Here is a 22,040-nt window from a genome sequence, read left to right as displayed (position 1 = left end):
AGTCGTCATCTCTGGGTTATTGCCGGTGCCATGTGACAGTGAGGCAAGGAATAGGGAGAGAGTGCAGTTGAACACGTGGCTGCAAGGATCGGGTAGGAGGGAGGGCTTCAGGTATTTGGACAATTGAACTGCATTCTGGGGAAGGTGGGACCTGTACAAGCAGGACGGTTGCACCTGAACCAGGAGGGCACCAATATCCTGGGAGCTAGGTTTGCTAGCACTCTTCGGGGGGGGGGGGGGGGGGGGTTTAAACTAATTTGGCAGGGGGGTGGAATCCGGACTTGCAGTCCAGCAAGTAGGTTAGCTGTTTTTCAGGATGTCCAAGAATGTAGGGAGGCTGTGGAGAAGGTAACACTGACAGGGAATACTTGCGGACACAGAGATGGGCTCAAGTGTTTATACTTCAACGCAAGGAGTATCAGAAATAAGGTGGGTGAACTTAAGGCGTGGATCGGTACTTGGGACTACGATGTTGTGGCCATCATGGAAACATGGATAGAAGAGGGACAGGAATGGTTGTTGGAGGTTCCTGGTTACAGATGTTTCAGTAAGATTAGGGAGGGTGGTAAAAAAGGAGGGGGTGTGGCATTGCTAATTAGAAATGGTATAATGGCTGCAGAAAGGCAGTTCGAGGGGGATCTGCCTTTGGAGGTAGTATGGGCTGAAGTCAGAAATAGGAAAGGAGCAGTCACCTTGATGGGTGTTCACTATAGGCCCCCCAATAGCAGCAGAGATGTGGAGAAACAGATTAGGAAACAGATTTTGGAAAGGTGCAGAAGCCAAAGGGTAGTAGTCATGGGCGATTTCAACTTCCCAAATATTGATTGGAAGCTCTTTAGATCAAATAGATTGGATGGAGCAGTGTTTGTGCAGTGTGTCCAGGAAGCTTTTCTAACTGTATGTAGATTGTCCGACCAGAGGGGAGGCCATATTGGATTTGGTACTTGGTAACGAACTGGGACAAGTGATGGGCTTGTTAGTGGGTGAGCATTTTGGTGATGGTGACCACAATTCTGTGACTTTCACCTTGGTTATGGAGAGAAATAGGGGCGTGCAACAGGGCAGGTTTTACAATTGGGGGAAGGGTAAATACGATGCTGCAAGACAGGATCTGAGGAGCATAAATTGGGAGCATAGGCTGTCAGAGAAGGATGTCATTGAAATGTGGAATTTTTTCAAGGAACAGATACGACGTGTCCTTGATATGTATGTACCTGTCAGGCAGGAAAGAGATGGTCGTGTGAGGGAACCTTGGTTGACGAGGGAGGTTGAATGTCTTGTAAGGAGGAAGAAGGAGGCTTACATAAGGTTGAGGAAACAAGGTTCAGAAGAGCGTTGGAGGGATACAGGATAGCCAGGAGGGAGCTGAAGAAAGGGATTAGGAGAGCTAAGAGAGGGCATGAAAAATCTTTGGCGGATAGGATCAAGGATAACCCCAAGGCCTTTTATACGTATGTGAGAAACATGAGAATGACGAGAACGAGGGTAGGTCCGATCAAGGACAGTAGTGGGAGACTGTGTATTGAGTCGGAAGAGATAGGAGAGGTCTTGAATGAGTACTTTTCTTCAATATTTACAAATGAGAGGGACTGTATTGTTGAAGAGGAGAGTATGAAACGGACTGGTAAGGTAGAGGAGATGCTTGTTAGGAAGGAAGATGTGTTGGGCATTTTGAAAAACTTGAGGATAGACAAGTCCCCCGGGCCTGACGGGATATATCCTAGGATTATGTGGGAAGCAAGAGAGGAAATTGCAGAACCGTTGGCAATGATCTTTTCGTCTTCACTGTCAACGGGGGTGGTGCCAGAGGACTGGAGAGTGACGAATGTTGTGCCCCTGTTCAAAAAGGGAATAGGGATAACCCTGGGAATTACAGGCCAGTTAGTCTTACTTCGGTGGTAGCCAAAGTAATGGAAAGGGTACTGAGGGATAGGATTTATGAGTATCTGGAAAAACACTGCTTGATTAGGGACAGCCAGTATGGATTTGTGAGGGGTAGGTCTTGCCTTACAAGTCTTATTGAATTCTTTGAGGAGGTGACCAAGCATGTGGATGAGGGTAGAGCAGTGGATGTAGTGTACATGGATTTTAGCAAGGCATTTGATAAGGTTCCCCATGGTAGACTTATGCGGAAAGTCAGGAGGCATAGGATAGTGGGAAGTTTGGCCAGTTGGATAGAGAACTGGCTAACCGGTCAAAGTCAGAGAGTGGTGGTAGATGGTAAATATTCAGCCTGGAGCCCAGTTACAAGTGGAGTTCCGCAGGGATCAGTTCTGGGTCCTCTGCTGTTTGTAATGTTTATTAATGACTTGGAAGAGGGAGTCGAAGGGTGGATCAGTAAATTTGCAGACGATACGAAGATTGGTGGAGTTGTGGATAGTGAGGAGGGCTGTTGTCGGCTGCAAAGGGACTTAGATATGATGCAGATCTGGGCTGAGGAGTGGCAGATGGAGTTCAACCCTGTCAAGTGTGAGGTTGTCCATTTTGGTAGGACAAATAAGAATGCGGAATACAGGGTTAACGGTAGGTTTCTTCGTAAGGTGGAGGAGCAGAGGGATCTTGGGGTCTATGTTCATAGATCTTTGAAAGTTGCCACTCAGGTGGATAGAGCCTGTAAGAAGGCCTATGGTGTATTAGCGTTCACTAGCAGAGGGATTGAATTCAAGAGTCGTGAGGTGATGTTGCAGCTGTATAGGACCTTGGTAAGGCCACATTTGAAGTACTGTGTGCAGATGTGGTCGTCTCATTTTAGGAAAGATGTGGAAGCTTTGGAGAGGGTGCAGAGAAGATTTACCAGGATGTTGCCTGGAATGGAGAATAGGTCATACGAGGATAGATTGAGAGTGCTAGGCCTTTTCTCATTGGAACGGCGAAGGATGAGGGGTGACTTGATAGAGGTTTATGAAATGATCAGGGGAATAGATAGACAGTCAGAGACTTTTTCCCCGGGTACAACAGAGTGTTACAAGGGGACATAAATTTAAGGTGAAGGGTGGAAGGTATAGGGGGGATGACAGGGTTAGGTTCTTTACCCAGAGAGTGGTGGGGGCATGGAATGCGCTGCCTGTGGGAGTGGCAGAGTCAGAATCATTGGTGACCTTTAAGCAGTACATGGATAGGTGCTTAAGCTAGGACAAATGTTCAGCACAACATCATGGGCCGAAGGGCCTGTTCTGTGCTGAATTGTTCTATGTTAGCCCTAGTCTGAAGAAGAAAAATGCAGAAGACGACAGCAGCTGTGTGGTTTTGATATTAAGTTGGTGTAATTTTACTAAGTGTACTATTGGAACAGCATATTGTTATAGAGTTGGAGGCAGATAATAAGCAATTAATAGAAAGGGAGCTGTATATACTCGTGTATAGGTTGATCTCTTAATATAAGTTGACCCCTTATTTTTGGTCAAAAATCTGGTATTTTTCATCTACTTCATGTATAAGTTAATCCCAGTTTTCTTGGGGTCTCTTCCTGACCATATATGCAGCCTTAAAATGCATGATTTGCACATTTTTGATTCAAGTGCAATACATGTGTCATCACATGTTACATGCACAAGTACGTATTTGTACAACGTGATTTTCAAATCATTAAATTGAATGTTAATAACTATATATGGTATATATACTGTATATATTGATTTATGTAATATTTACATACATATATTTGACCCGAGCATGCAAATATCTACAGTACCTTACGGCAGCTCTTGGAACATGTCTTCCTCCTGTTGTCTCAGTTTCTTAGAAGTAGGTAACGCATACAGTTGTGGTCTGGACTTATTATAAAACTCCCCCAAACTTTTCTGACAAAATGGCATCATGAAGAAGTAAGTATACAGCACAGTTTAAACTAAAAGTTATTGAAGTTGCAGAGAAGAACAACAATAGCGTAGCTGCAAGGGAGTTCTGTGTTTCTGAAAAACTTGTTTGAGATTAGAGGAAAAAAGCCACACAGTTAAAGGCTATGCCAAAACAGAAGTAGGCCAACTGAGGCAAGCTGAACAAGTGACTACAATGAGAGGAAAAGATTGCTGACTGGGTAATTCAGTGTCATCAGAACAGAAGCATAGTGCCTCAACAATATATAAGAATACATACCATAAACGAAGCAAAAAAAGATGGATTCAGTGATTTCAAAGCCAATGCTGGATGGTGCAGTAGGTTGATGAAAAGATATGATTTAGTGCTTAGACAGAAAACTAAGATTGCCCAACGTCTACCAGCAGAACTTAATGACAAGTTAATTGGGTTCCATCGCTTTGTAATGAGAAGTTGGAAGAAAGATGAGTACAGATTCTCGTGCATCAGTAATATGGACAAAACCCCAATGAACTTTGATATACTAGGGAACAGAACTGTGGACAATGTTGGAGCAAATACAGTTTTGGTTAAGACTACCGGCCCTGAAAGGAGTTGGTTCACTGTGGTACTTGTTGTATGGCAGATGGAACAAAGTTAAAGCCTAAGGTGATTTTTAACCGGAAAACTCTGCCCAACTGGAAATTTCCAAAAGGCATTGTTGTCCTTGTCCATGAAAAGGGTGGATAGATGAAGGTGGCTTCAAGACTTGAATTAGGGAATATGCGACCAGGTGGACTTAGAAAGGAAAAAAGCTTACCGGTTTGGGATATGTTCAGATCACACAGAGTGAAAAATGTCATCAGTGAACTTTGAGATAACAAGACTGACATTGAATGATTCCTGGAGGCCTTATGAGCATTGTGCAGCCATTGGATGTTAGCATTAATAAACCTTTTAAGGACTTTATATGGAAGGAATGAGACACTTAGATGCAAGGAGGGGAAAAAAGCTACAAACGGTGGCCACATGTATGCTCCATTATATGCACTGTATGTGAGTGGATTGTTGATTCCTGGAAGGAGATGAAAACTGAAGTTATTGTGAATGCCTTCAAAAAATGTGGAATTTCTAATGCTTTAGATGGTACAGAGGATGTCTATTTATGGTCAGATGGAAATGATGACAAATCAAATGATGATCCCTTGAGATTGCAGATGCAGATGATCCATATAATGATCTGCTTGACCCATATGACTGAAATGAATTATTCAGTGGTGCAACTGATGAGGACAGTGAATTTGAAGGATTCTCATGGATTTTTCAATGTACCGGTAACTTTTGTTATAAGCAGCTATCTCATAATATTTGTGATGTACGGGGAGGAGGAATGTTTGCTGTGAATATCAGTTTTTGATGTAAAGTGTTTATCGTATATTATTAACAGTTTCATGCGGTCTTTTTAAAATTAAATACTACCAGTCCATTTTATTGATTTTACTGCTCCTCTGTTTTTATTGCATGAATTGTGTGTTGTACAAATATCCCCGGTAGACGACCTGACCACCTGCTGGTATGCCTGTTAACTTTTACACATATGTGTAGACCTACATGCACTCCATGGTACTGGTAACTGGAGTATGGTACGACAATACCATTCCACCATAGCAAGCAGGGTGGAGATAGTTATTTTGTAGATAAATATTCAATAATGGCCATAATACATTTTCCTTTTTTTTATTATTTTATACAGAAATCTGGCTCTTGTTTGTCTATTTTTTGACTTATGCCAAGCATAAATTTCATACTCTCAAAAAAACCTTGTGTATAAGTTGACCCTCTAACTTCAGCTAAAGAACGTCTTCGATACTCGACCTATACATAAGTATATATGGTAGTTGTTTGATGTTCACTTTTAGAGTTAAAAATAAATTGGGGTTATTTTCTTTAACTAGTGGAATTTTGGAGTTCTCTTTCACTCATATTTTAGCATATTACAAGGTGAGGTGAGCTTTTCTGAGTGTTTGGTTTAATTAGCAGAGGGGTTTACCGCTGTATTGTAAAAGTGCTCATTGGTGTTTTATTCAGAATGAGAAGCAACCTTATTGAAACATGTAAGATACTTAGAGGAATTGGCAGGGTAGATGTCGAGATATTGTTTCCCCTCATAACAGAGGGCATAATTTCTGAATTGGGGGTTGGGGGGGGGAAGTGGAATGGTGGTGGTGACCCAGTTACGAGAAAATGAGGAGAAATTTATTAGAGCAATCGCTGAATTTGTGGAATTCTTGAATGCAGAAGGATTCAAGGCTGGAAAGGTAAGTATATTCAAGTCTGAGATAGATTTTTAATCAATAAGGGAATCGAGGGATTTGAGAAAAGGCGGGAAAGTAGATTTGAGGTTAATCAGAGCATTCATGACCTCATTGAATGGTGGAGAAAATTCAACAGGCCAAATAGCCTTCTCCTGCCACTTTATCTTACCGCCTAAAATTGGGCAAAAATGGATGATGAAATCCAGCTCAAAATTAGGAATCTTAATGGTGGGCAACGTGGTGAGCTGTGCATTTCAAGATCAGTTAGGATCCCAGAATTGCAAACAAATTGATTTAATCTCAAATTGTTGACAAAGAGATGAATGGAGTCAGTTGCTGACAAGACTATTAGGGCAGCAAGAAGAAGGAAGGTGATGTTGACAAAGGCAGAGGAGCAAGGGGATATCTAGCTAGGCCTGAGGAGCGAAAGGAGATTGTCAGAGGAACAAGCAGGGCATAGGGCTAATGAAGTCAGAGAAGTGACACCGGGGGATACTGCAGAGGCCCAGAATAACAAGGAAAGTGAGTGAGTTGGGACACAGGTGGGTGCAAAAAACCTGGGAATGGACCCAAACTTCAATGCGTTAATTAAGTCAAGAGTACAAGTGAGTGCCTCAGGTCAAGATAAAACTAGGAGCACCACAAAATTGTGCATCTAAAATTCCTTACTTACATTCTGCTGCCTCAACCTCAGCTACATGCCGATCCCTTAAATAACAACCTTGCTTCCAACATACATACACAACACACACTGCTGCCTACACATACTAAGAATCCTCTTACCCCAACCCCTTTCTACGCAGGAACCCCTCTTCCTAATCCTGCACTTAAACCATGCTGGTCAAGCCTTCACCTCCTACCACTCACCATCTTGCCTGAATATTCCTCCAGCTTGGGTTTTCTGATTGTTATCGCTGGAGCTAGAGGCACATGGCATGTGGCTCTTATAGAATTTCTACAGTATGGAAGCAGTCCATTTGACCCATCGAGTCTACACTGACTGTCTGAAGAGTGTCTCACCCCTCTACTGATCATATCACATTTCCCATGGCTAATCCATCTAATCTACATATCCCTGCATGCTAAGGGCAATTTAGCATGGCCAATTGACCGAACTGCACATCTTTGGATTGTGGGAAGAAACCGGAGCACCCAGAGAAAACCCACTCAGACACGAGGAGAATGTGCAAACTTCACACAGACAGTCACACGAGGGTGGAATCAAACATGGATTTCTGGTGCTATGAGGTAGCAGTGCTAATCACTGAGCCTCTGTGCCACCACAAATCTTGATAAACCAGACTTTCCCAGTTGCTGGTCTTCCAACCTAAGTTTTCTTTGGAAATTACTTTATTAAATCTATTACTTTTGCTGTATGAGACCATAGGGCAGGAGCTGTTGGCCCTCATCCTCCACTGCACAAATCCAAAATCAGTTATGCATTAAATGTATACCAATGGTATTCATCATTGTTCATCTGTATACTAATGAATAACAATAAGGCAGTTTTGAAGAAAGCTCAAATGGTATGAGGACCACAAACCTGTATGTTGTAAATTTATGACATTAGAACATGTTTGCGCAGTCTTTCATTGCCAGCTTACACTCTCCCACACCCCAATCCCAACCACAGCCATTGAGAGAAACCTATTCAGAGTTAGAATGCATCTTCAAAGTTGCTATCTGTAAAGTTGTTGTAAAGACCAGGAAATAACTCAGAACTGCTTCTACTCCAGTTATTTCACTGGAAGTGAAGTGGAAATCCTGTTTATTCCATACTTCTGCTGAAGAATGAGACCAGCTCCTAGAAATTTCCTGGCTATGGTGTATTAAGCCATTTGGGTCAATATTCTGAGTCCTGACTGTAAACAGCACCAGTATTGTGGGACTGCTTTGAGACAACATTATGATATTGGCTGCAGTTCAGCAATATAAAACACAGAACTCTTGATCTAAAAACATTTGCAACAAAGGGCCTTAATTTTCCACAGTAAAAGACAGGATTTTCCTTTATAAGAATTATAACCTGCCATTTTCAAATGTTTGGAATGGTATTTTGTGGTTATCTTGAATAAACAGTATTCCCTGTTACTGAAGTGAGGCCTCAATGAGTAGACACACTGGACTGATTAGAGAGGCTCTAGCAAGGATCCCTGTGCATGTTGTAAAGTTAAATTAATTCAAGGTTGTGGGAGAGAATTACCCAGTTTAATCAACAACAGAAAAAAACACTCTATAACTTTGGTTCAGATTAGAAATGTCTGGGAGAACTTCATCTGCTCTCACCTTTCACACAAAGAATATAAAGGGGGACAACACAGGAACTCAGCAACACATTCAGCTGCAAGAGAAATAGCAATTAACACAAATTAACTTTTTTTTGTCAATACCTTGCTTTTTCATCCATTCAAACACCATTGGGCCTAAGTTAATTGAGGATACCTGAAATTATGTCAATATTGTCAATATCTCTTGTATTCAATAGCAACTTATCGACAGTCAACACATAGTGCAACAGCAGGTTGAGTCAAGTTAAAAATTAAAGAAGATTATCTAAGATTAAACTGTTCAAAGTAATTTGCAAAAGAAGCAAATGAAATGAACAGCAAGAAGTTAGGGTTTGGAATGCAGTGGAAGTGTGCTGGAGGCAGGTTTATTCAAAGCTTTGAATGATTATTCCAAAAGAAACAATGAACAGGCTTAAGGGCAGGAAAATGGTACTAAGTCACAATGTTCATTCAAAGAGATAGCAATGACGCAATCATTCAAATGGGCTCCTTCTGCATGGCAACAATTCTATGAAAATGTGAACTTGAACAGCTACATCTTGAGGTATTCCATTGTACATCAAGTATAGGCTCATTGAATATTTATTTTAATTTTTTAATCAAAGTTAGAAATTCAATTCAGAAATTTCTTGACTTTGTAGATCAGTGCCATATGAATGATCTGTGCATGTAAAACTTCCTTTGCAGGGAGGTGATCATGTCATAGAGTCATAGACATGTACAGCATGGAAACAGACCCTTCGGTCCAACCCGTCCATGCTGACCAGATGTCCCAACCCAATCTAGTCAAACCTGCCAGCACCCGGCCCATATCCCTCCAAACTTTTCCTATTCATATACCCATCCAGATGCCTCTTAAATGTTGCAATTGTACCAACCTCCACCACATCCTCTGGCAGCTCATTCCATACACGTACTACCCTCTGCGTGAAAAAGTTGCCCCTTAGGTCTCTTTTATATCTTTCCTCTCTCACCCTAAACCTATGTCCTCTAGTTCTGGACTCTCCCACCCCAGGGAAAAGACTTTGTCTATTTATCCTATCCATGCCCCTCATAATTTTGTAAACCTCTATAAGGTCACCCCTCAGCCTCTGACGCTCCAGGGAAAATATCCCCAGCCTGATCAGCCTCTCCCTGCAGGTCAGATCCTCCGACCCTGGCAAAACCTTTGTAAATCCTTTCTGAACCCTTTCAAGTTTCACAACATCTTTCCAATAGGAAGGAGACCAGAATTGCATGCAGTATTCCAACAGTGGCCTAACCAATGTCCTGTACGGCAGCAACACGACCTCCCAACTCCTGTACTCAATACTCTGACCAATAAAGGAAAGCATACCAAATGCCTTCTTCACTATCCTATCTACCTGCAACTCCACTTTCAAGGAGCTATGAACCTGCACTCCAAGGTCTCTTTGTTCAGCAACACTCCCTAGGATCTTACCATTAAGTGCATAAGTCCTGCAAAGATTTGCTTTCCCAAAATGCAGCACCTCACATTTATCTGAATTAAACTCCATCTGCCACTTCTCAGCCCATTGACTCGTCTGGTCAAGATCCTGTTGTAATCTGAGGTAACCCTCTTCACTGTCCACTACACCTCCAATTTTGGTCTCATCTGCAAACTTACTACTGTACCTCTTATGCTCGCATTCAAATCATTTATGTAAATGACAAAAAAGTAGAAGATCCAGCACTGATCCTTGTGGCACTCCACTGGTCACTGGCCTCCAGTCTGAAAACAACCCTTCACCACCATCTGCTCTCTTCTACCTTTGAGCCAATTCTGTATCCAAATGGCTAGTTCTCCCTGTGTTCCATGAGATTTAACCTTGCTAATCAGTGTCCCATGGGGATCCTTGTCAAATGCCTTACTGTAGTCCATATAGATCACATCTACTGCTCTGCCCTCATCAATCTTCTTTGTTACTTCTTCAAAAAGCTCAATCAAGTTTGTGAGATATGATTTCCCATGCACAAAACCATGTTGACTATCCGAATCAGTCCTAGCCTTTCTAAATACATGTACATCCTGTCCCTCAGCATTCCCTCCAACAACTTGCCCATCACCGAGGTCTGGCTCACTGGTCTATAGTTCTCTGGCTCGTCCTTACCGCCTTTCTTAAACAGTGGCACTATGGTTGCCAACCTCCAGTCTTCCGGCACCTCACCAGTGACTATCGATGATACAAATATCTCAGCAAGAGGCCCAGCAATCACTTCTCTAACTTCCCACAGAGTTCTTGGGTCCACCTGATCACGTCCTGGGGATTTATCCACTTTTAGCCATTTCAAGACATCCAGCACTTCCTCTTCTGTAATCTGGACATTTTGCAAGATGTCACCATCTATTTCCCTGCAGTCTATATCTTCCATATCCTTTTCCACAATGTGATCAATGGTGGTGAAGTAGTGGTATTGTCATTGGACTAGTAATCCTGCACCCACAGATATGCTGTGGGGACATGGGTTTGAATTCCATTGTGGCAGATAGTGACATTTGAATTAAGTTCACAAATCTGGATTTAAAACTGCATCTAATGGTGACCACCAAAATATTGCCAACTGTCATAAAAGTCCATGTCTTTCTCTAATGTCAATATTGGGAAATAAAATCAGCCATCTTCACTTGGTCTGGCTCACACGTGTCTCAAGGTCCACAGTAATGTACTCGATTCTTAAACAACTTCTTGAAATAAACTAGAAAGGCAATTAGTTGAATGAGCCACTACAAAATCCGATCAGAGAAATGAAACCAGATGGACCATTTGACATTGATTAGGAGAATGAGAATACAATGAAACACACAGTCCTGGGTCAATCCTGAAAATACCACATTAACAACATCTAGGGTCTTGTGCCAAAACTGGGAGAACTGACTCAAAGACAAGTCAAGCAACAGTCTGATATGGGAATTTGCGCACATTCATACCTCACAAACAATACCTAAAACATATCACTACCTGAATGCTTGGAAAGGGTATGTCTTCTGACTATTGGTTGGATGGTTTCCACTTTGGCTTTTAGCAGTTTGAGGATAGACTTGATTGAAATGCATAAGATCCTGAATGACCTTGACAAGTTGCGTGCAGAAGGATGTTTCCACTTATAGTTGAATCCAAAACTAGGAGATGCTGACTAAAATTAGGGCTCACAATTTTAGGATAATGCAGAGAGGAATTTGTATTCTAAAGAGTAGAATGATCTTGGAACTCTCTGCCTCAGAAGCAATGCAGGTGGTTATTGAATATTTTTAAGGTGGCATTAGATAGACTCTTGTTTGGCAAGGTTATCACAGTTAGATAGGAATATGGAATTTGAAGTACAAGATAAATCTTATTGAACAGAGTAGCAGGCTCGTGGCGGGGAATGGGGTCGAGAGTGTGGTGCTGCAAAAGCACAGCAGGTCAAGCAGCATCAGAAGAGCCGGAAAATCGGCATTTCAGGAAAAAGCTCTTCATCATGAATCATGAAGAGGAATGGCATACTTCTGTTCCTAATTCATATAATGTACATCTGTTTATTTCACCATCACTAGAGGTGGCAACACAATAGACATTCAGGTGAGAATTGCCCTTGATGCCTTCAGTATTGACTCTGGACCCCATGAAGTTTCAAGGCATCAGGTCAAATATGAGAAAGGAAATTTCCTGCTGATTACCACCTACTGCCCCACCTGATGAGGCAGCTTACCTCCATGTTGAACATTGCCTGAAAAATGTACTGAGGGTGATAAAGGTATAAAATGTACTCTAGGTGAGAGACATCAATCACTATCATCAGGAGTGGCTCAGTCGCACCACTATTAACCATTAAGTCCTGAAGGACATAGCTACTATGCTAGGCCTGGACCAAGTGGTGAAGGAACCAACAAGAGGGTTAAAACATATTTGGCGTCCTTCTCACCAATATACCTGCAGCAGATGTATTTGTCAATGTAAGTAGTGTCCACCATATACTCATGTGGAAATGAAGTCCTGCTTTCACTTTGAGGATATATCCCATCTTGTTGTGTGATACTACCACCATGCTGAAAAGGGTATATTTCAAATAGAGTTAGCAACTCAAAATCTATGAGTCACTAGGGGACATCAGCAGCAGAATCATACTCCAACACAACCTGCAACGTAGTGGTCTGGGCAAATGGATTAGCTCAGCATGGTCTATTTGCACAGGTGTAATAAAGGTTTTTGCTTTGATTGATAGACGTCTCTTTGATAAATTATGATGAACTGTTCTTTCTTTAAACTGTATCAGTTCTTTTCAGGATTAGTGGTGCTGGAAAAGCACAGCAGTTCAGGCAGCATCCGAGGAGCAGTAAAATCAACGTTTCGGGCAAAAGCCCTTCATCAGGAATACAGGAATCCTGCCCAAAATGTCGATTTTACTGCTCCTCGGATGCTGCCTGAACTGCTGTGCTTTTCCAGCACCACTAATCCAGAATCTGGTTTCCAGCATCTGCAGTCATTGTTTTTACCTCAGTTCTTTTCAGAATTGAACCCAATAGCCTTATGCCGACTTGGATAGGATCAAGAATTTTTAGTAAGGTAAATCTTCTGTTATGCATACTATAATAGTCTAATTGAAACATTTGTAGAGTTACAAGAGCAGTGTTTGTTTATCAAAGGAAATGTTTGAATGGTTATTTGTTATAGCACACTTCAAGGCTTACCATTGGTATTACATAGTTTACTGGTTCTTCAGCGCATACTGGGTGAGTGGGCACAGAGGATGCCAGGTCACAGTGGAATTGGCATGCTGCACATGCAAGTGGTATCATAGTGTTGTAAGAGCATGGAGGGAGGGGAATGGAGAACATCAACGAAGTGCAAAGCTTGCAAGATCATAGGTAAATCCTTTTTTTAATATACCTTTCAAAGGGTTCCAAAATCCAAACCATGTTTGTCAACTTCCCTGAGGGGCTGTGAGTCACATGTCATCGAGAAGCTAGACCAATTACATAAAAAGTGCTGGGGTATGTGGGGATCAGAAAGATGGCAATGGAATGCTTGCCCCCCTCAGTAGAATTGCTGTACTTAACAGTGCTGGCTGGGGACTCATCACTCACAGTCATATCCTGCTCTGGCAAAACTTCCCAGTAAAGCAACGGGGACAGGAGTCAGCTCAACTCCATGAAAATTCAATCTATTGTTTTCTGTAGTCAAACCAATGTCAGAAAATACACTCAAGTAATCAACAGAAAATATTTCTGTGCTGGACTTAGAATGTTTCAAAAGTGAGCAGCCTAGAGAGTTATAAAGTTTATTTACAGTCAGTTCTACTGTAATGCCGTAGTTCTGTTCTTATGTAATTCCATGTTATAAGAAAATCATGTAATAGCAGCACCATTTAAACTAATGGGACCAGAATTGCATTATAACCAATACATGCTTTAAAACTTCATGGTTTAGAATCAGTGTCCTCAATTCGTCAATTGTATTATAGCAAATTCATGTTAATGAAACACGCGTTATGGTAGAACAATCTGTACTGAAAGAATATTTATAAGAAACCATGGAATATATATACTCCTTGGAACTATCACATCATATATTCAAGATGTTTACTTTACGCCCTGTTGAGAGTTATGAAGTATCTTCTGCCTAAAATTTGTAACAATTGCTAAGGAATTATGAAACAGCATTTGAACTGAATGACCTTCCTCAATTCAGAACCAATGTGCAACATTTTCAATTGATTTCTGTTTTGAACCAAGATGCTAGTTTACTAGACATAATTGTTCTTGTCAAGTTGGAAAAGCTATGTAAAAATGTAGGTATTTAACTTTTATGAAAATCTTGCCATCACCATTTTAAATACAAGTTGTCATCACAAATTGAATTATGCGTCAAGTCACTTGGAACTATTTAACTTTGTTACCATCTGTGGCTCTAAATTTCAGTTTCAAATTATAGCTTGCAAAACAGAGCAATCAAATGCACAAAAGGCCTGATGAAAAAATATCCAATAAAAATTGACTAACGACAGTTGAAAAGAACAATCAACAATGATCAGTTAGCACTAGCCATCATTAAAGAAACAAAGGAAATTAATTAACTTGTCCAAGCATTCTTGATTTCTGCTTAGGAACATGCTTAAATTCAGCAATTTGTTATTTCCTGATCTGAAATTGTCCTTGATCCCAGAAACACAAGTCCCCAACTGGAGCAGTAAAGCATTCACCACTAGAACAATAGGCCCACCAGTCCTCTAACATTTATAATTGACAGAGAGATGGCAGTTCATTGCACTGCCACGGTAGGTATGTCCCCATCAACTGCCCAATCTATACAGGAGTTCCACTAGGAGATTTACCAACCCAGTGCAACTGAATAGCATCCTCTGGGGAGACTTTCCTGTTTCTATCCATTTATTTCTTAACAGTTTCATATTCTCTTGAATCCCTTCAAGAAGCATTGCTACATTTCACCAAGAATAGGTCGGCAATACCTCCCTCTCCTATGAACTTCTACCATCAAGAAGAACAAAAGCAATTTCCCCTTCATATCCTACACTGTCCTCGCTTATAACTTTTCTTATTCCTTTATCTTACCTGAGTTGGAATCCTGCACATACCTAGAATGATCATCACAGGGACTTATAGTAGTTAAAGGAGATAGCCCATCACCAGCTTCTAAGGATAACCAGAAGTTCCAATAAATGGTCATAGAGTCATACAGCACAGAGACAAGCCCTTTGGCCCAAACTGGTCCATGCCAATCAAAATGTCCATCAACACTAACCCCATTTCCCAAGATACACACTTGGCCCATATCCTTCTAAATCTTTCCTATCCATTTAATTATCCAAATGCCTTTTAAATGTTGTTAATGTACCCACCTTAACCATTTCCACTGGGAGCTCATTCCAAATACATACCACCCTCTGTCTAAAAAAATTGCCCCTCGGGTTCCCTTTTATTCTTTCCCCTCTAACCTTAAATTGATGCCCTCTAGTCCTCAATTCTCCAATCCTGGGGAAAAAAACTAAGTGCATTCACCCTATCCATGCCTCTCATGATCTTATACACTTCTATAAAGATACCCCCTCAATCTCCTACACTCTAAAGAAAAATGTCCTAGCTTGTCTAACCTCTCCCGATAACTCAGACTGTTGAGTCCTAGCAACAACCTGGTAAATTTCATCTGCATTCTTTCCAGTTTATTAACATCTTCCTTATAGCAAGGTGACCAAAACTGAACACAGCATTCCAAGTGCGGCCCAGTATCAGTGGCCACAGCTTCTGCCTATCTAAGGTGAGTCTTTTGTGGCAGTTTGGAGTCCTGTGATTTACCAGGCATTGGATGAGCAAGGAATTTTTTACTTTTAGTTTTGCAGAGACCAAGACTGACAGGGACTGCAATTCTAATGCTAGTCCAAGAGTGCTCATCTAGGGATTAGTTCCTTTGCCCCCAGGCTCTGATAATCAGCTGATTCAGTAGGAGACATCTTCATCTGCATTTGTTTGCACATGCATGTTTTCCCAGGTAGGTGCAGATCTGGCAGAGAGGACATAACAACTCTGATTTTAGTGGGATTGTTACAGTGCACACGATCTGCAAAATAGATGGTACACTTTCGGGTCAGATGTCATGGAGTTCTGGTTGTTCTAAGCAGCAAGGTTTTATTCCTTTAACTTTTATCAGAGTATCATCTGAACATGATCAAATTCACTACCTTACCAGAAGCAAGGCTTCAGCAGCAAGGCCCAAATCAGATGCACATGGGAATGGTTTCTACCAGTCAGTTGGCGAGAGTATGGGCATAATTTGGAGGTACTTGGAGGGACCAAGGTGGCAGTTGTGGTTGGTGCTGCTTGAGGAGACTGGGCATGGGAGTGGGCAGTGTCTTGCCATGTTCTGGATTAGTGGTGCTGGAAGAGCACAGCAGTTCAGGCAGCATCCAAGGAGCTTTGAAATCGACGTTTTGGGCAAAAGCCCTTCATCAGGAATAAAGGCAGTGAACCTGAAGCGTGGAGAGATAAGCTAGAGGAGGGTGGGGGTGGGGAGAAAGTAGCATAGAGTACAATGGGTGAGTGGGGGAGGGGATGAAGGTGATAGGTCAGGGAGGAGAGGGTGGAGTGGATAGGTGGAAAAGGAGATAGGCAGGTAGGACAAGTCATGGAGACAGTGCTGAGCTGGAAGTTTAGAACTAGGGTGAGGTGGGGGAAGGGGAAATGAAGAAACTGTTGAAGTCCACATTGATGCCCTGGGTTTGAAGCGTTCCGAGGCGGAAGATGAGGTGTTCTTCCTCCAGGCGTCTGGTGGTGAGGGAGCGGCGATGAAGGAGGCCCAGGACCTCCATGTCCTCGGCAGAGTGGGAGGGGGAGTTGAAATGTTGGGTCACAGGGTGGTGTGGTTGATTGGTGCCGGTGTCCCAGAGATGTTCCCTATAGCGCTCTGCTAGGAGGCGCCCAGTCTCCCCAATGTAGAGGAGACCGCATCAGGAGCAACGGATACAATAAATGATATTAGTGGATGTGCAAGTAAAACTTTGATGGATGTGGAAGGCTCCTTTAGGGCCTTGGATAGAGGTGAGGGAGGAGGTATGGGCGCAGGTTTTACAGTTCCTGCGGTGGCAGGGGAAAGTGCCAGGATGGGAGGGTGGGTTGTAGGGGGGCGTGGACCTGACCAGGTAGTCACGGAGGAAATGGTCTTTGTGGAAGGCGAAAAGGGGTGGGGAGGGAAATATATCCCTGGTGGTGGGGTCTGTTTGGAGGTGGCGGAAAAGTCGACAAATGAGTTGGTTTATGCGAAGGTGGAAGGTGAGCACCAGGGGCGTTCTGTCCTTGTTACGGTTGGAGGGGTGGGGTCTGAGGGCGGAGGTGCGGGATGTGGACGAGATGCGTTGGAGGGCATCTTTAACCACGTGGGAAGGGAAATTGCGGTCTCTAAAGAAGGAGACCATCTGGTGTGTTCTGTGGTGGAACTGGTCCTCCTGGGAGCAGATCCAGCGGAGGCGGAGGAATTGGGAATACGGGATGGCATTTTTGCAAGAGGTAGGGTGGGAAGAGATGTAATCCAGGTAGCTGTGGGAGTCGGTGGGTTTGTAAAATATGTCAGTGTCAAGTCGGTCGTCATTAATGGAGATGGAGAGGTCCAGGAAGGGGAGGGAGGTGTCAGAGATGGTCCAGGCAAATTTAAGTTCATGGTGGAATGTGTTGGTGAAGTTGATGAATTGCTCAACCTCCTCGCGGGAGCACGAGGTGGCGCCAATGCAGTCATCAATGTAGCGGAGGAAGAGGTGGGGAGTGGTGCTGGTGTAATTACGGAAGATCAACTGCTCTACGTAGCCAACAAAGAGACAGGCATAGCTGGGGCCCATACGTGTGCCCATGGCTACCCCTTTGGTCTGGAGGAAGGGGGAGGATTCAAAGGAGAAATTGTTACGGGTGAGGACCAGTTCGGCCAAACGAATGAGAGTGTCGGTGGAAGAGTACTGTTGGGGACATCTGGAGAGGAAAAAATGGAGGGTTTGGAGGCCCTGGTCACGGCGGATGGAGGTGTAGAGGGATTGGATATCCAGGGTGAAGATGAGGCATTGGGGACCGGGGAAACGGAAGTCTTGGAGGTGGAGAGCGTGGGTGGTGTCTCAAACGTATGTGGGGAGTTTCTGGACTGGGGGGATAGGACAGTGTCGAGGTAGGTAGAGATGAGTTCAGTGGGACAGGAGCATGCTGAGACAATAGGTCGGCCAGGGTGGTCAGGCTTGTGGATCTTGGGAAGGAGGTAGAACCGGGCAGTGCGGGGTTCCCGGACTATGAGGTTGGAAGCTGTGGATGGGAGATCTCCTGAGGTGATGAGGTTCTGTATGGTCTGGGAGATAATGGTTTGGTGATGGGGGGTGGGGTCATGGTCGAGGGGGCAGTAGGAAGAAGTGTCCTCGAGTTGACGTTTGGCTTCAGCGGTGTAGATGTTAGTGCGCCAGACTACCATTGCGCCTCCTTTATCTGCTGGCTTGATGGTGAGGTTGGGATGCCATGGTTGAGGGATGAAAAGATCCCAGTGCAAGAGGAAAGGGAGATTTATAGGAAAGATAGGGATAACTATTTTTGGAAGAACGTGAACAGAGACATGATGTTCTTTCTCTTGTCCCCATAAAGACGAAAAAGAAAAATTAACAAAAACATTGTTTTCATCCACTTTTGACCCTGATTAATCTGACTGATGGGTCTGCTTTAAAGCTGTCTGCAGAGTGTCCTCCTCCCAGTGTGAAATTTCTGACCACTGGTCATCTGATGCATCCCATTCATTTTATGTATGACCGTAAATGATGGAATGCAGTTGTCACTACCTGCTAAAGTCAGGGTGGTACACTCTCTGTGTTAGCCCTGTCCTTCCCCATTCCCAGCCCTTGTTAAAGTTTGTGGAAAGAGTTTGTACACATCTGAATTCAGGCTAACTCGCATATATTTACCCAGTTAATCCCTTTCTACCTTCTGGAGCAAGGTTGTTGCATCAGCACAACTCACTGATGAAAGGAGGATTCAAAACTGGCCCACAGCCTTTATTATCTTATACCTAACATTTACTTTCAACAGTTATCAGGGTCAGTGACTTGGTCTCCTTGAATTCTGCAATTTTTTTCATACATTCTATATCCACTATAGTGTGCCTGTCTTCTTAGTTTTCAAATCATTTTTTTAAAACTTATAGAGAATTTTGCTAACTTTACCATTATACATTCTTCCTCCATAATCTTATCAACAGTTCATCATGACAACTAGCTGCATAGAAGACTTTGTTAATAAGCTGGTGCAGAACTGCTGTGCTGAAATCCTCCAGGAGGCTAACACAGCAGGAATGTGAGGATATGCCACTCTGCTCATACCATTGATCCCACACTGAGGTTTGCAATGTTGGAGAGCAGATAAGGATAGTACACATGAGAATCTGTGGCATCCCCCCACACGTTTCCAACCCCCTTGAAACCTGAAACATCGATGGTGGCCATGGTAGACTGTGGGTGAGAATAAGGAGACTTTCTCTCCCCCTCCTTACCACCGCAAAACAATCTGTCAACTTCACAGGCCTCCCAGTTCCAGCTCCCTTCAGTGGGGGTGTATTGACAGGGAGTTTCCATTTGCAGGAACTTCAGGGAATAGCTATTATTTAAACAGGCTGCCTCATGAAGCAACTTGTCAACAATGTGCCCAGACCATCCTGAAAGCAGGAAAGTGCTAGGGAGAAGTCTTGAAATGGCACTCCCACTATTTTTCCAGTCTCCTCAATTCCAAGCCCATTTCCAAAACTATGTCGAGGAAAACTCAGCTCAGGATTCCCTGCCTTTAGATCATCCTTGTCCCAAACTCTGTCCCCATAATGCCATCCTAGCAACACTGGGCACAATATTAAGAAGCATTAGCCTAAACCAGGCAACACTGAGTCCAGTTGCATTTAATTTGTTTTTCTCTTTTTTTCTCTCATTCCAGGACTTTAAAATCTTTTTTTTAAAATAAGATGCCCAGAACTGAAATAGCTGCACAGAGGCTGGTATCCCATCACCAAGCTGCCCTTTGTTTACTTGTGTACAGTACACTGGCTGCGGCCAGCCAGCTCAAAGTCAGTCCCCAAAACTGAGGAGATTCTAATTCTCTGTTAATTTGTTTTTACCCCTTACTCCCACACTACTGCGACACAGCAATAGTGCTTACTCTGCCCCACAGCATCCATGTTGTGTGTGTAAGCGCTGGAGAGAATTGGTTTAGCTCAGTTGGCTGGATCATTCGTTTGTAGAGCAGTGTGAAGCTAACAATGTGGGTTCAATTCCCATCACCAGTTTGAGGCTACCATGGAGGACTTTCCTACTCAACCTCTTCCCTCACCTGAGGTCTGGTGGTCCTCAGGTTAAATCACCACCAGTTGCTTCCCTCTAATAAGAGAGTAGCACCTATGGTCTGGTAAGACTATGGTGACACAACATTATAAGTGCCAGGACTCAGTGAAGACACCTTTGTGCAAATAATTGTAGTCAATACTTCCACCACCAGGAAAGCAGTAACAAGCAAAGCCTGATAAGGGCAATTCTTACATGAAAAAGGTGAAGGGGGAGGATAGGGATTAAATCAAAATAGAATTGGAAGGGAAAGTAAAGTACTCCATCCCAGCTCTCCCTGAAGGCATCGAGAGCATTGGTGGACACCGTGCGCTCCCTCTCCAAGGATACCTGGGCTCAAACACAGATGGAAAAAAAGGGACAGACAGTCAGTCAAAATGACCCCCTCCATGGCCCGCTGCCTGGACCCATTTACAGCCAGCCTGGTTAGACCCAGGAGCAGACCCACGAGGAAATCCTCCAACCTGCCCGTACCCCTCTGCACTGAGTGTCCAAATATTAGGACTGTGGGGCTGAAGTGCAACCAAAAACAGAGCAAAAGGTCCTTCAAGTCATAGAGTCATAGAGATGTACAGCATGGAAACAGACCCTTTGGTCCAACCCATCCATGCCAACCAGATATCCCAACCCAATCTGGTCCCACTGCCAGCACCCGGCCCATATCCCTCACAACCCTTCCTATTTATATATCTATCCAAATGCCTCTTAAGTGTTGCAATTGTACCAGCCTCCACCACTTCCTCCGGCAGCTCATTCCATACACGTACCACCCTCTGTGTGAAAAAGTTGCCACTTAGGTCTCTTTTATATCTTTCCCCTCTCATCCTAAAACTATGCCCTCTAGTTCTGGACTCCTGACTCCAGGGAAAAGACTTTGCCTATTTCCCCTATCCATGCCCCTCATAATTTTCTAAATCTCTGTAAGGTCACCCCTCAGCCTCCGACACTCCAGGGAAAACAGCCCCAGCCTGTTCGGCCTTTCCCTATAATAGCTCAAATCCTCCAACCCTGGCAACATCCTTGTAAATCTCTTCTGAACCCTTTCAAGTTTCACAACATCTTTCCGATAGGAAGGAGACCAGAATTGCATGCAATATTCCAACAGTGGCCTAACCAATGTCCTGTACAGCCGCAATATGACCTCCCAACTCCTGTACTCAATACTCTGACCAATAAAGGAAAGCAAATCAAACGCCTTCTTCACTATCCTATCTACCTGCGACTCCACTTTCAAGGAGCTATGAACCTGCACTCCAAGGTCTCTTTGTTCAGCAACACTCCCTAGGACCTTACCATTAAGTGTGTAAGTCCTGCAAAGATTTGCATTCCCAAAATGCAGCACCTCGCATTTATCTAAATTAAACTCCATCTGCCACAAAAAGTAGAGGACCCAGCACTGATCCTTGTGGCACTCCACTGGTCACAGGCCTTCAATCTGAAAAATAACCCTCCACCAGCACCCTCTGTCTTCTACCTTTGAGCCAGTTCTGTATCCAAATGGCTACTTCTCCTTGTATTCCTTGAGACCAAACCTTGCTCATTTAAAAGGAAGAGCAAATGCCCACAACCATAGTCCATGGACTTCACAGCGCTGCAAAACGAAGAGTTGGGCTGGGAGTTTGTGAACCAACTCAATCTGCAGTTACATCTGGCTGCATTTAAAAGCAGTCATATGGCTGTAACATATAAATGGCCAAACATTCATATCAGTTGGTGAAACTGATATTTTCTTTAATTCCTTCATGGAATATGAGTTTTGATTCAACAGTCGCATCAATCTGCCAGAGGTAACTGTATTCTGCATTGAAAG

This window comes from Chiloscyllium punctatum, chromosome 7 (genome assembly GCF_047496795.1).
Source record: "Chiloscyllium punctatum isolate Juve2018m chromosome 7, sChiPun1.3, whole genome shotgun sequence".
In the NCBI taxonomy this organism is placed as follows: domain Eukaryota; kingdom Metazoa; phylum Chordata; class Chondrichthyes; order Orectolobiformes; family Hemiscylliidae; genus Chiloscyllium; species Chiloscyllium punctatum.
Note: the sequence above shows the minus strand (reverse complement) of the source record.